The 10,815-nt window shown below is 40.4% G+C and overlaps 1 long non-coding RNA gene across 1 annotated transcript in view; it reads left to right on the top strand.

Moving 5' to 3' along the window:
• LOC102769360 overlaps window positions 1–9,823 on the top strand; it is an 11,985-nt gene extending 2,162 nt beyond the window's left edge. Inside the window, exons 2-3 of the long non-coding RNA XR_435239.2 lie at window positions 7,793–7,921; window positions 8,907–9,823. This is a non-coding gene — a long non-coding RNA (uncharacterized LOC102769360). The remainder of the gene's footprint in view (window positions 1–7,792; window positions 7,922–8,906) is intronic.
• The last annotated feature ends 992 nt before the right edge of the window (window positions 9,824–10,815 follow it).

Genomic DNA, 10,815 nt, shown 5'->3' with positions numbered 1-10,815 from the left:
ATTGGAATTTGTTCATAGTTCCCTCCAACAGCCTGAGGGACAATGAACTGGCCCCCTGTTTAAAATGTTTGAGGACCCCTGCTGAAAGCCAAAGCTTTATTTTATAGTCAGAGCACACAAAGCAAAACAAGGGAAGTGGTCAACATGTTTACAGTGTTCTTGCGAGTTTCAGCTTGTTTTGGCAGCACTTGCTGCACCTCCCACAGCCCATTAGGTACCTAGGAAAGAACAATGGAGGACTATAAGGTCACGCTTAATTATGCTAGGAGGGCTCTGCCCCCCAAGCTGGGACTTGTTTGTGTCCCTGCCACAGGTCAATCCGAGGCTTGACCCTATAGCTGCTCCCTACAAAACCTCTTAGGGTTCCTTTTGGCTGGGTCTGAGAATTAAATTGACATAATACAAATCAACAGAAGAAAAGCATACACATTTATTTAACAAGCTTTTCATGACTTAGGAGCTTTCATGAGGCACAAAGACCCAAAGAAATTGTGAAACCAATTCACTTTTATATTAGAACAAAGAGAGGCAATTGTGAAAAGGTGACTCAGCTATGTGGGCAGGCTTATGGAAGATAAGAATTATTTTAACGAGGTCTGTTTATATAGAATTCTCTTTATCTCAACTTCCTGTCCTTGATGATTAGAATGTATTTTTCTTACGGTGTAGAGAGGACATCTTTCATATAGGTATTTCATCCACTGCTTTTAAAGAAAAATATAAGTATTTTTCTTATATTTGCTGTTTTTCAGGAGCCTTAAAGACAAAATAGTCAATATGCCAGAGCAACATATATTTGGGGTAGCATATTCTAAACTCCTTCTGGCTCATGATCCCCATGCTACATCATCAAAGCCAGTAGTGGCAGGTTGAGCCCCCTCATGATTCGAATCTCTCCTGCCTCTTCCTAACAGTCACATCTCTCTGACTTCCTTTTCTACTTCCATTTCCACCCAAGAAGCCCAGTATAATCTCCCTATTTTGTTAACTGCTTAGCAACCTAATTCCATCTGCAACCTTAATTCCCTTTCGTTGTGTAAAGTAACACAGTCATAGACCTAACACCAGGGCGTGCAGATAACGAGGGCCCAAATCTTGCCTTCTACTTTTGCACATCTAAAGTTAAGGTTGCAAATTCATACAAACTTCATATGAAAAAATGCAAATATATATGCCAAAGATATTATTGATATTTATATCAAGGTGCTGGGATGGGAGGTGTGTTTTCCTTTGTCTTACAAATGTTCTGCACAATGGCCATGTGAACCTCATTTTTAGAAGAAGAATGTGGAACATTAACAACTAGACATCAAAACCTAAAATGTTCTAAAATGTCAAGTAATATAAGGAGAAGGTGGTTTCTATAAACCACCCAAATATATGCTGCTCTGGAATATTAACTATGTTGTGTTAAAAGGCTCTTGAATGTCAAGTAATATAAGGGAAAGGTGGCTTCTGTGGGCTACCTTTTCTTAAAAATATATTTCTGATCTTTTTTTAAAACATTTAAAAAAATATTTTGTCTTACTAAGAGATATTATCCTGTATGCTATTGGTTTGTGAAATGCCTGCTCTGAGCCTATTGATTTCAAAGAGGAAGGGAGAGGGAGACAGACAGAAGCATCAATGGTGAGAGAGAATCATTGATCGGCTGCCTCCTGCACGCCCCTTATTGGGGACCGAGCCTGCAACCAGGCATGTGCCCTTGACCAGAATTGAACCTCGGACCCTTCAGTCCACAGGCCAACACTCAATCCACTGAGCCAAACTGGCTAGGGCTTTCTGATCTTTTTTTAAATGTGAATTGGTACTGAGTCCAGTGAGCCTCATATGTATTGTATGTTCCTTAAGTACATCTATAATGGTTATTTTGACATAAAGTGTTCTTAAATGACCTAGTTGATGATGAAGATGTGATGGTCTCTCCCTCAACCCCTAAGGCCTGGACCATTTGCTGCTCCCTCTAACTCCAGTGAAGAGGTTGAGCTTCTTTTTCTCAGGGCAGCGCCTTCCTTCATAATTCATGCCTTTCACCCAGCTTCTCTCCCAGGTCACCTGCACCATCTCTTCATTTGTCATACCATTGGTTTAATCTCTTTTTTTCCATTCTTTTTCCTTAAGTTTCCTGACACCAATTCTATATAAAAATGTCCTTAATTTTTCCTGCCTTGGTTTCCTTAGGGATCTATTCTAATTTTTATATTTTCTGGCTATGCAGTTTTGCTTTCATCTTTTCTTAAAAGTCTAGGTTTAATTAACTTGGAAATTTATTGCCCCTTATCTACACATAATTTTGAATTCTGCTCACAGGCTTATTTTTCAAAGTTTCTTCTTTGCTTAGATTTGTTTGTTTTTCAAATAAGTATTGTAACAGGAGACACTTTTACATTTTGACTTGAATATCCTTCCTGAAGGTTAAATAATGAAAATATAAAAATAAATTCAAACAACTGGCAATGTTTAAATTTAACTATTGGAATGAAATAAAAATGTAACTCTGTTATTAGAAACAACTGATTTTAGAGCAGGAAGGGAGCTTAAAGATCATCTGACACAGTACTACTCCACCCTGGTTTACATTGGAATCATCTGAGGGGCCCCACAGGCAGCCAGTGTAAATAAGAGGAAAATCTTTGAGGTAGTTTTGTAAAAAAAAAATAAATAAATAAATAATAATAATAATAATAGATGGAGCCACTTTAAAATGGAGCCAGAGCTGCCATTCCAGAGTCACTGCCCCCCACGTCTTATGCCTCAAATCTTTGGAATGTTAAATTAGGGCAAAATTACCTTTGGACTAGGCCTGAAACAACATTGAACTATTTGCAAAGATAATAAGAAAGCAGATATTATGACTATAAGACTGATGACTCACAGACAGAAAATTGTTTAGACTTAGTATCACTATGTTAGCTTTTCTGTACTCATAGAAAGGCCTTCCTCTACTGATGTAATTGTCCTTCTTCCCTTTCTCATAAACACCCTTTGCTTTTGTCTCTTTATCAGAATATTTTGTGGGCTTCTATCTAAATCAGTGCTTTCTGAATAGATTTTTTTTTTATCTCAAATAAATGCTTGTTGCCCATTACTTTGAAAGATATTTTATTTTTAGTTTAACAATCTCCAACAAAGCAATTTCTTTTTTTGTGCCTCCCAGATAACTATTCTCTGTTATTTTTGAAACAATTTAATAATGTTTATAGGCTGTATTTATTGGCCATAAATACAACTGTAATTTTGGCATTTATATAACACTAGAGGCCCAGTGCACGACATTCATGCACTGGGGGGTGGGGAGGGTTCCTCAGCCAAGCCAGCACCCTCTCACAATCCGGGACCCTTGGGGGATGTCCGGCTGCCAGCTTAGGCCCACTCCTGACAGTCGGACATCGCCCGAGGGGTTCTTAGCGCTGCCGCGGAGGCGAGAGTGGCTCCTGCCACCGCCGCTGCGCTTGCCAGCCATGAGCCTGGCTTCTGGCTGAGCAGCACTCCCGCTGTGGGAGCACACTGACCACCAGGGGGCAGTTCCTGTGTTGAGCATCTGCCCCCTGGTGGTCAGTGCACATCATAGCGACCAGTCGTCCCACCATTCAGTCGATTTGCATATTAGCCTTTTATTATATAGGAGAGGATAGATCAGTAACTGATATTACATTCCTGATTCCTATAAGCCTGTGATGGCGAACCTATGACACGCGTGTCAGAGGTGATACGTGAACTCATTTTTTTGGTTGATTTTTCTTTGTTAAATGGCATTTAAATATATAAAATAAATATCAAAAATATAAGTCTTTGTTTTACTATGGTTGCAAATATCAAAAAAAATTCTATATGTGACACAGCACCAGAGTTAAGTTAGGGTTTTTCAAAATGCTGACATGCCGAGCTCAAAAGGTTCGCCATTACTGCTATAGGTACACACTACAATGAGAGATAATATTATTGAGAAGGAGGAGAAAAAGCTTTATTTCCTCAAATAGTATATAAATTTATGTTTTGTTTTGTTTTGTATTGGGCATCAAAATTATGCTCAGAGATTGATTAGTCTTTGTCAGCAATTTATTTAACAAAGGCTCAGAGTAGGCATTTCACAAACCAATAGAATACAGGATAATATCTCTTAGTAAGATAAATTAAAAAACAACAACATTCCAAGCAAATGGCAAATTAACAACACTATTATTCCAGGCAAGGGTTCCTTGTTTTAGTACCCTGTCTTTCCATGGAGGGTTCCCTGTCCCTCTGCCTTGCCTCCTGCATGAAGGGTCCTTTGTCCTTCCTACTCTGCCCCCTTCATGTAGGGTCTTCTGTTTCTCTGCTCTGTCCCCTCATTCATAGGCTTCTGGGAGGTCTGTGCTCAGGTCTCCAGTCTTTATCTCTCCTTCCTCCAGGGAAGACAGGGGACCCTCCATGGAGAAGGCAGGTCGGGGACACAGGATCCTCCATGGAGAAGGTAGGGCAGGGGACACAGGATCCTCCATGGAGGGAACAGGGTCCTCTCTCCCCTTGCCCTGCTCCCTCTATGGATGGTCCCTTTCCCCCTCTGCCTTGTTCCTTCCATAGAGGGTCTTCTGCTCCCCTGCCCTGTCCCCCCCTCACAGGCCTCTGCAGGGTGTGTGCTAGGGTCTTCATCTCTCCTGCCTTCAGGTGTGCCCACTCTCTGTACCTGAAGCACATTCCTCACCCTCTTCATCTGTCTAAATCCTACCTGTGCTTTCAAGACCCATCTCAAAGCCACAAGAAAAGATGAAAAATGCAATATGCAACAACATGAGAATATTATGCTAAGAGAAATAAGTCAGTTGTAAAAACCTAAGAACCACATGATTTCACTCATATGTGGGATATAAAACTGAAACGCATAGACACAGAAAACAGTATGATGGTTACCTGTGGGAACAGTCATGGATGGTAGTAAAGGATAAAGGAGCTAAATGTATGTATAACAGAAAGATTATTTAACTTTGGGTGGTAGGCACACAACAAAATATATAAATTATATATCATAGCAATTTACAGTTGAAACCTGTATTGACCAGTGCCACCCCAATAAATTTAAGAAAAAGAAGAAGACACATCTCAGATATTTCCAATGTAAAATTGCAGAGTCATCTTTAAAAAATATAAATTACCATGTAATGTTACAGCAGGATGACAGCTGTCTAAAAGTAGAAAGGAGACCTTCACCAGACACTGGATCTGCCAGTGCCTTTATCCTGTACTTCTCAATCTCCAGAACTGTGAAAAGATACACACACACACACACACACACACATATCAGATCGTATCATTCTCATGCCTAAAAGCCTTAATGGATCTAATAGCATTTTCAACCCACCCGAGGGCTCTTTATCTGCCCTCTGCCCTCCCCTGTACCCCAGCCAGCCTGACTCACCATGCCTTAGGGGGCAAAAGGCTGGGAGAGTCCTGCCTGGGCAGCCAGTGAACATATATCTGATGGAACACCTGAATAGAACTATAGTTCTGTTAGGAAAGAAATGGAGGGAGGCATCTGCTAGGGTCAGCCACACACAAAGGGACTAAACTTTCATGAAACAATGATAAGATTGCAGCTGCATGACCTAATCATGCTCTTGCTCCACTACCCCATCCTAGAAGACCCATGAATTGCACACAGCAGGAAGCAGCTCCCAGGCCTCTGAGAACCCATGGACTCATTGTAGAGTCCTTGAGCTCACATGGCTAATCTCAAGCTATGAGTTCCATATACCTTAAGTCTAAAGATGTGGTCTGTTAACCTTTTAATTCCACTCTTAAAATGAAAGCCAGGTGGTGGGCATACAATATACAGATTATTGTACCCTGAAGTTAAAAATGTGAACAGGTGCAACTGCTGTGGAAAGCAGGTTTCTCAAGAAAACAACAACACAGAACTACCATGTGATCCAGCAATCCCATTTCTGGATATTTAAAGAATTGAAGCCCTAACCAGTTTGGCTTAGTGGATAGAGCACCAGCCTGTGGACTGAAAGGTCCCAGGTTCGATTCCGGTCAAGGGCATGTACCTTGGTTGTGGGCACATCCCCAGTAGGAGGTGTGCAGGAGGCGGCTGATCGATGTTTCTCTCTCATCAATGTTTCTACCTCTCTATCTCTCTCCCTTCCTCTCTGCAAAAAAATCAATAAAGTATAATTTTAAAAAAATATATTTTAAAGAATTGAAGGCAAGGTCTTGAAGAAATATATGCACACCCATGTTCACATCAGTGTTATTCACAATAGCTAAACATTGAAGCAACTCAGGTATTCCAGTGACGGATGAATGGATAAACACAAAGTGGGTCCACCAATACAGTATTATTCCTTCTTAAAAGGAAAGACATTGTTAGAGATCTAAGATGGTGGCCACCCTATCAAGAGTGGGAACCAAAGCATATCTATCCAATAAATAGAAACAAAGAAACAGCCACAATGGGAGGACAAAGAAACATGCCCCAAATGAAAGAACAGAATAAATTAGAAAAAAAGTTAAATGAAGTAGAGGCAAGCAGTCTGCCAGATGTAGATATCAAAGCAGTGGATATATGGATGCTCAAGGGACTTAGAAAAAGAATGGATGAAATCAGTGAGAACATAAACAAAGAGATAGCATGAAAGAGGACATAGAAACTAAAAAAGAACCCATCAGAAATTAACAATACAATATCTGAAATGAAGAATACTCTAGAAGGAATAAACTGTTGATTGGATGAAACAGAGGATCAAATAAGCAATTTCAAAGACAGGGTAGCAGAAAACACCCATTCAATGCAGAAAAAAAAATTAAAAAATGATAGTTTAAGGGACCTTTGGAACATGAAGCATAACAACATCCACATCATAGGAGTAACAGAAGAAGAACAAATAGAGCGAGGGATTGAGAACCTATTTGAAGAAATAATTGAAAATTTCCCTAACCTTGGTGAAGGAAAAAGACACACCAGTCCAGGAAGCACAGAGTGTCCCAAAGCAGATGAACTCAAAGAGATCCACACCAAGACACATCATAATTAAAATGACAAAGGTTAAAAACAAAGAATCTTAAAATCAGCGAGAGAGAGAGTTACCTTCAAAGGGAGCAACTATAGGTCAAATAGCTGATTTCTCAACAGAAACATTGCAGGAGAGAAGGGTTTAGAACAAATTATTCAAAGTGATAGAAAGCAATAAACTAAAACCAATACTACTCTACCCAGCAAGGCCATCATTTAAAATTGGAAAAAAAAAAAATCAAGAGCTTTTCAGTCAAGAAAAGACTAAAAATGTTTGTCACCACCAAATCAGTAATACAGTGCCTATTAAAGGATCTTCTTGAAGAAGAAGAAAAAACAACATGAACACAGTTAAAAGAATAAAATGGCAATAAATACTATCCTATCAATAATCACTTTAAATACTCCAATCAAAAGACATAGGGTAGCTGAATGGATAAGGAAATAAGACCCATATGTATGCTGTCTACAAGAAACCCACATCAAAATAATAGGTACACATGGACTAAAAGGAAAGGGATTAAAAAAAGGCATTTTATGTAAATGGAAATGAGGAAAATGGCTGAGGTAGCAATGTTTATATCTGACATGATTCAAGGACATGTGATGATCAGAGGGAAGGTGGCACCATTGTAGGGAGTCTATGCTTTTAAATGATCTGCAGATCACAACTGCAGAAATGGTGCTTACACTCTATCAAAGGTAAGGGATGATTAATATTTTTTCTCTGTGTATTTGGCATTATGGTGCTCAAAATTTGATGATAATAGTACCTTATCTCTACATGCTCTCTTCTTCCAGAGATGTCTCTATTCTGCAGGAGATTAAACCAAGATGAGAGACGAAAAGTAACTCATCAAAAGTCCAACACTTACTCAGAGGTTAAGCCCGGGAGATTCTAATTGCCCATCAAAGACTGTGTCTGCTAAGGTAATAACGGACTTTCCAATGTCTGAACCCAGTGAAATCTATTTGTGTTCCATGTTGTGGGCCTGGGAACCACTGTGGCTCTTCCTCTCCGCACAGTGACTCAGGGACCCAGAGCTTTCAGACAGGTGGCTTCACTAAGTGCCCTGGAGGCCTACTGACCCTCCACATTCAGCTGACAGTGGCATGAAGGACCAACAGACGGGCATATCAGGAGGGCACAGGAGGAGCTATTCACAGCTGGTCCCACCTACTGCCAATCCTGAACCACAAGGCGAGAGAGGCTCACAAATTCAGAACAGTGTGAACACCATGCCTCTCGGAACCCGAGACTGCATGCTCACCCTCTGTCCCCATATCTGTGCCGCCAACTCCGTCCACCTTTTTCAGGAAGAATACCCAGAGAGGAAAACAAAAAGTACCTCATACCAACCAACCGAGCATTTCAAAGGTCTATGAAAAAAGACACTGTTCATTTATTTCTAAAGTAAGTCTACTTGCTGTCCAGGCTCACTTTCTTCCTTCCCTTTCTTCTTAAAAAAAAAAAAGATAACACAATATTCTGGAGCCACCAAGGTGGAGCAGGTCCACAACCAGCCGTCCCCTCACTGATGACCACCATGAGCTGGGGACAGAATAGAAAAGGCTGGAAACTGCGGAATCTGGAAAGGAAGCAGCCACAGGCAGACTGGGCGGAAGTCAGAACCTGACAAATGCCCTCGCTGGTTTGGCTTAGTGGATAGAGTGTCCACCTGCGGACTGGGGAGTCCCTGGTGCCATTCTGGTCAGGGACACATGCCCGGTTTGCGGGCTCGATCCCCATTGTGGGGCATGCAGGAGGTAGCCAATCTATGATTCTCTCTCATCACTGATATTTCTATCTCTCTCTCCCTCTCCCTTCCTTTCTGAAATCAATAAAAATATATAGAACCTGACAAATGAGCAGCCTAGAGGTGAGCTGATTGGTTTTCCCTCCTGATCACAGCAGGACTAGAATGACACAGAGAGGACTGGGCAAAGGACTGTCGGAGCCAGACTGGGGCACTGCCCGGGAACATTCCCTCTTCTCTCCTGGCCCTGCACCTACCCTGAAGCTGCAATCAGAACAGGAATTAAGCTCCTAAAATGCCATGGAAAACTGGTTTCTAGAGAGGACCTGGGAAAATGGGGCCCATTTTCCACAATTTTGGGGGAATCCTGATTATTTTTTCGCTTTTTTTTACTCTTTCCACTTTGCCCTGATAACCACCCAGTTATGTGAAGCTTCAGCACAGCGCATGGGGGGAGAGGCATCTCAGATTCTGAGAGAAACCGGAACTTCTAGCCTGAAGACCAGGGAAGGTGGCAGATTCTTAGGAGAAGAGGCACCTATGGTGAGCTGGGCCTGCAGGGAGCACGCCCCGGATACCAGCGTGGGCCCTGTGCCACCGGGGCCGAGTCACCCCCACAGATGCTGAGACAGAACTGCACTCTGAACTTACTAGTAATGTTCTCACAGACTTACACACTGGTCTGTCAACCTCAATCTTTCAGTGCTGGTAAGACTGACTATGAAACCCCATCCAGTAAAGGCAGCACATCCATCACTAGCTTTATCCGAAGTTTGGAAGGAGAAAACAAATTTGAACAAGCAGAGGTCAAGTGGAAGAAGGCCAGCGATCCGGAGTGTTTGCAGACCTGCCATGCTCTGGCTTTTAGTTCTAAGAACAAGTTTACTTCTGCAAATAAATCTATTATTCTTTTGCATTTTCCGTTTTTCCTATGTTTTCTATGTTAGAGACTAAATTTTTTGTCTCAAAGGTAAACATAAACAAGTGAAGATCAGCTTTCAGCCCTGGGTGTGGCTGGAGGAAGGAGGTGCTAATTCAGCATGAGTTCCAGCAAGAGCATAGGCCCAGCCAGACCTCTGCCCCGGGGAAACCATGATAAAAAACATTTCTAATAGTTATTATAATTGACTTGATGTCTCAAAATATGTTATTTGTTTCATTGAGAGATATAAACAAGCTAAATAATTACTAATTCTTCATCATTTATTAATTGTGTGATACAAGGAAACTTATTTTAATTTCCCTGAACCTATTTCCTTCTGGTAAAAAGAGAAGAATGATACATGTAGGACTCAACTTATTTTAAGTATAACTATCAGTATTAATGAGGTATATAGGTTGTGAGAAATTTTATCAGTGTCTATAAACATCTAGTATAGTGTGATTCTTTGGGCTAGTCTTAAACTACACTCATGCCTCTTCTAAAACAAAAATAGAGCATCCATCATATACTCATATAACAGCATTTTCAGTAAATAGGGGCTTTGTGTAAAACATGTCTCCAAAATGTAAAATGTAAGATTTCCCAAGTGTGACTGCCACAATGCATCCACTCAAGCATTCTAACATCTGATATTCTAACATTTTTATATTTAGTTTTGTTTAACTTCCTCATTTTTTTTTTGGCAATAGTCACATCTGCTTCAGCAATTTTAAACTTCCTTCTGCAAAAGGTGTTTAAAAATATGCACATTTATGTAATATAAACATTATCTCTTTGGAAATTAAAAAATGCAGTAAATATGGTAAGAAATTGAATTATAACCATTCATAAGAGAATTTATGTCAGGCATGTTTTGCTCAGAGGTTTTGGCGCAAGGTACTTATGTAGCAAAAACCGTGATTTACAGTGATAAACATCTCTAGCTGAATCATCAGTGGAAACAGCAACTCAGGAAATATAAATTCTTATCTTAGCTCTTTCTGATATATATATATATATAATTTTATAATTTCATAATGTCAAGGCATTCATTTCACTGGTAAGTAAACTCAGTTCTGTGCAATATGAAATTGGGGAAACAATAAATATCTACTTAACCATGTTATAAAAAAAGGAAAGAAGCT

Source organism: Myotis davidii, unplaced genomic scaffold (assembly GCF_000327345.1).
Source record: "Myotis davidii unplaced genomic scaffold, ASM32734v1 scaffold130, whole genome shotgun sequence".
Taxonomy (NCBI): Eukaryota; Metazoa; Chordata; class Mammalia; order Chiroptera; family Vespertilionidae; genus Myotis; species Myotis davidii.
Note: the sequence above shows the minus strand (reverse complement) of the source record. Positions and strands in the feature narration are given on the sequence as shown.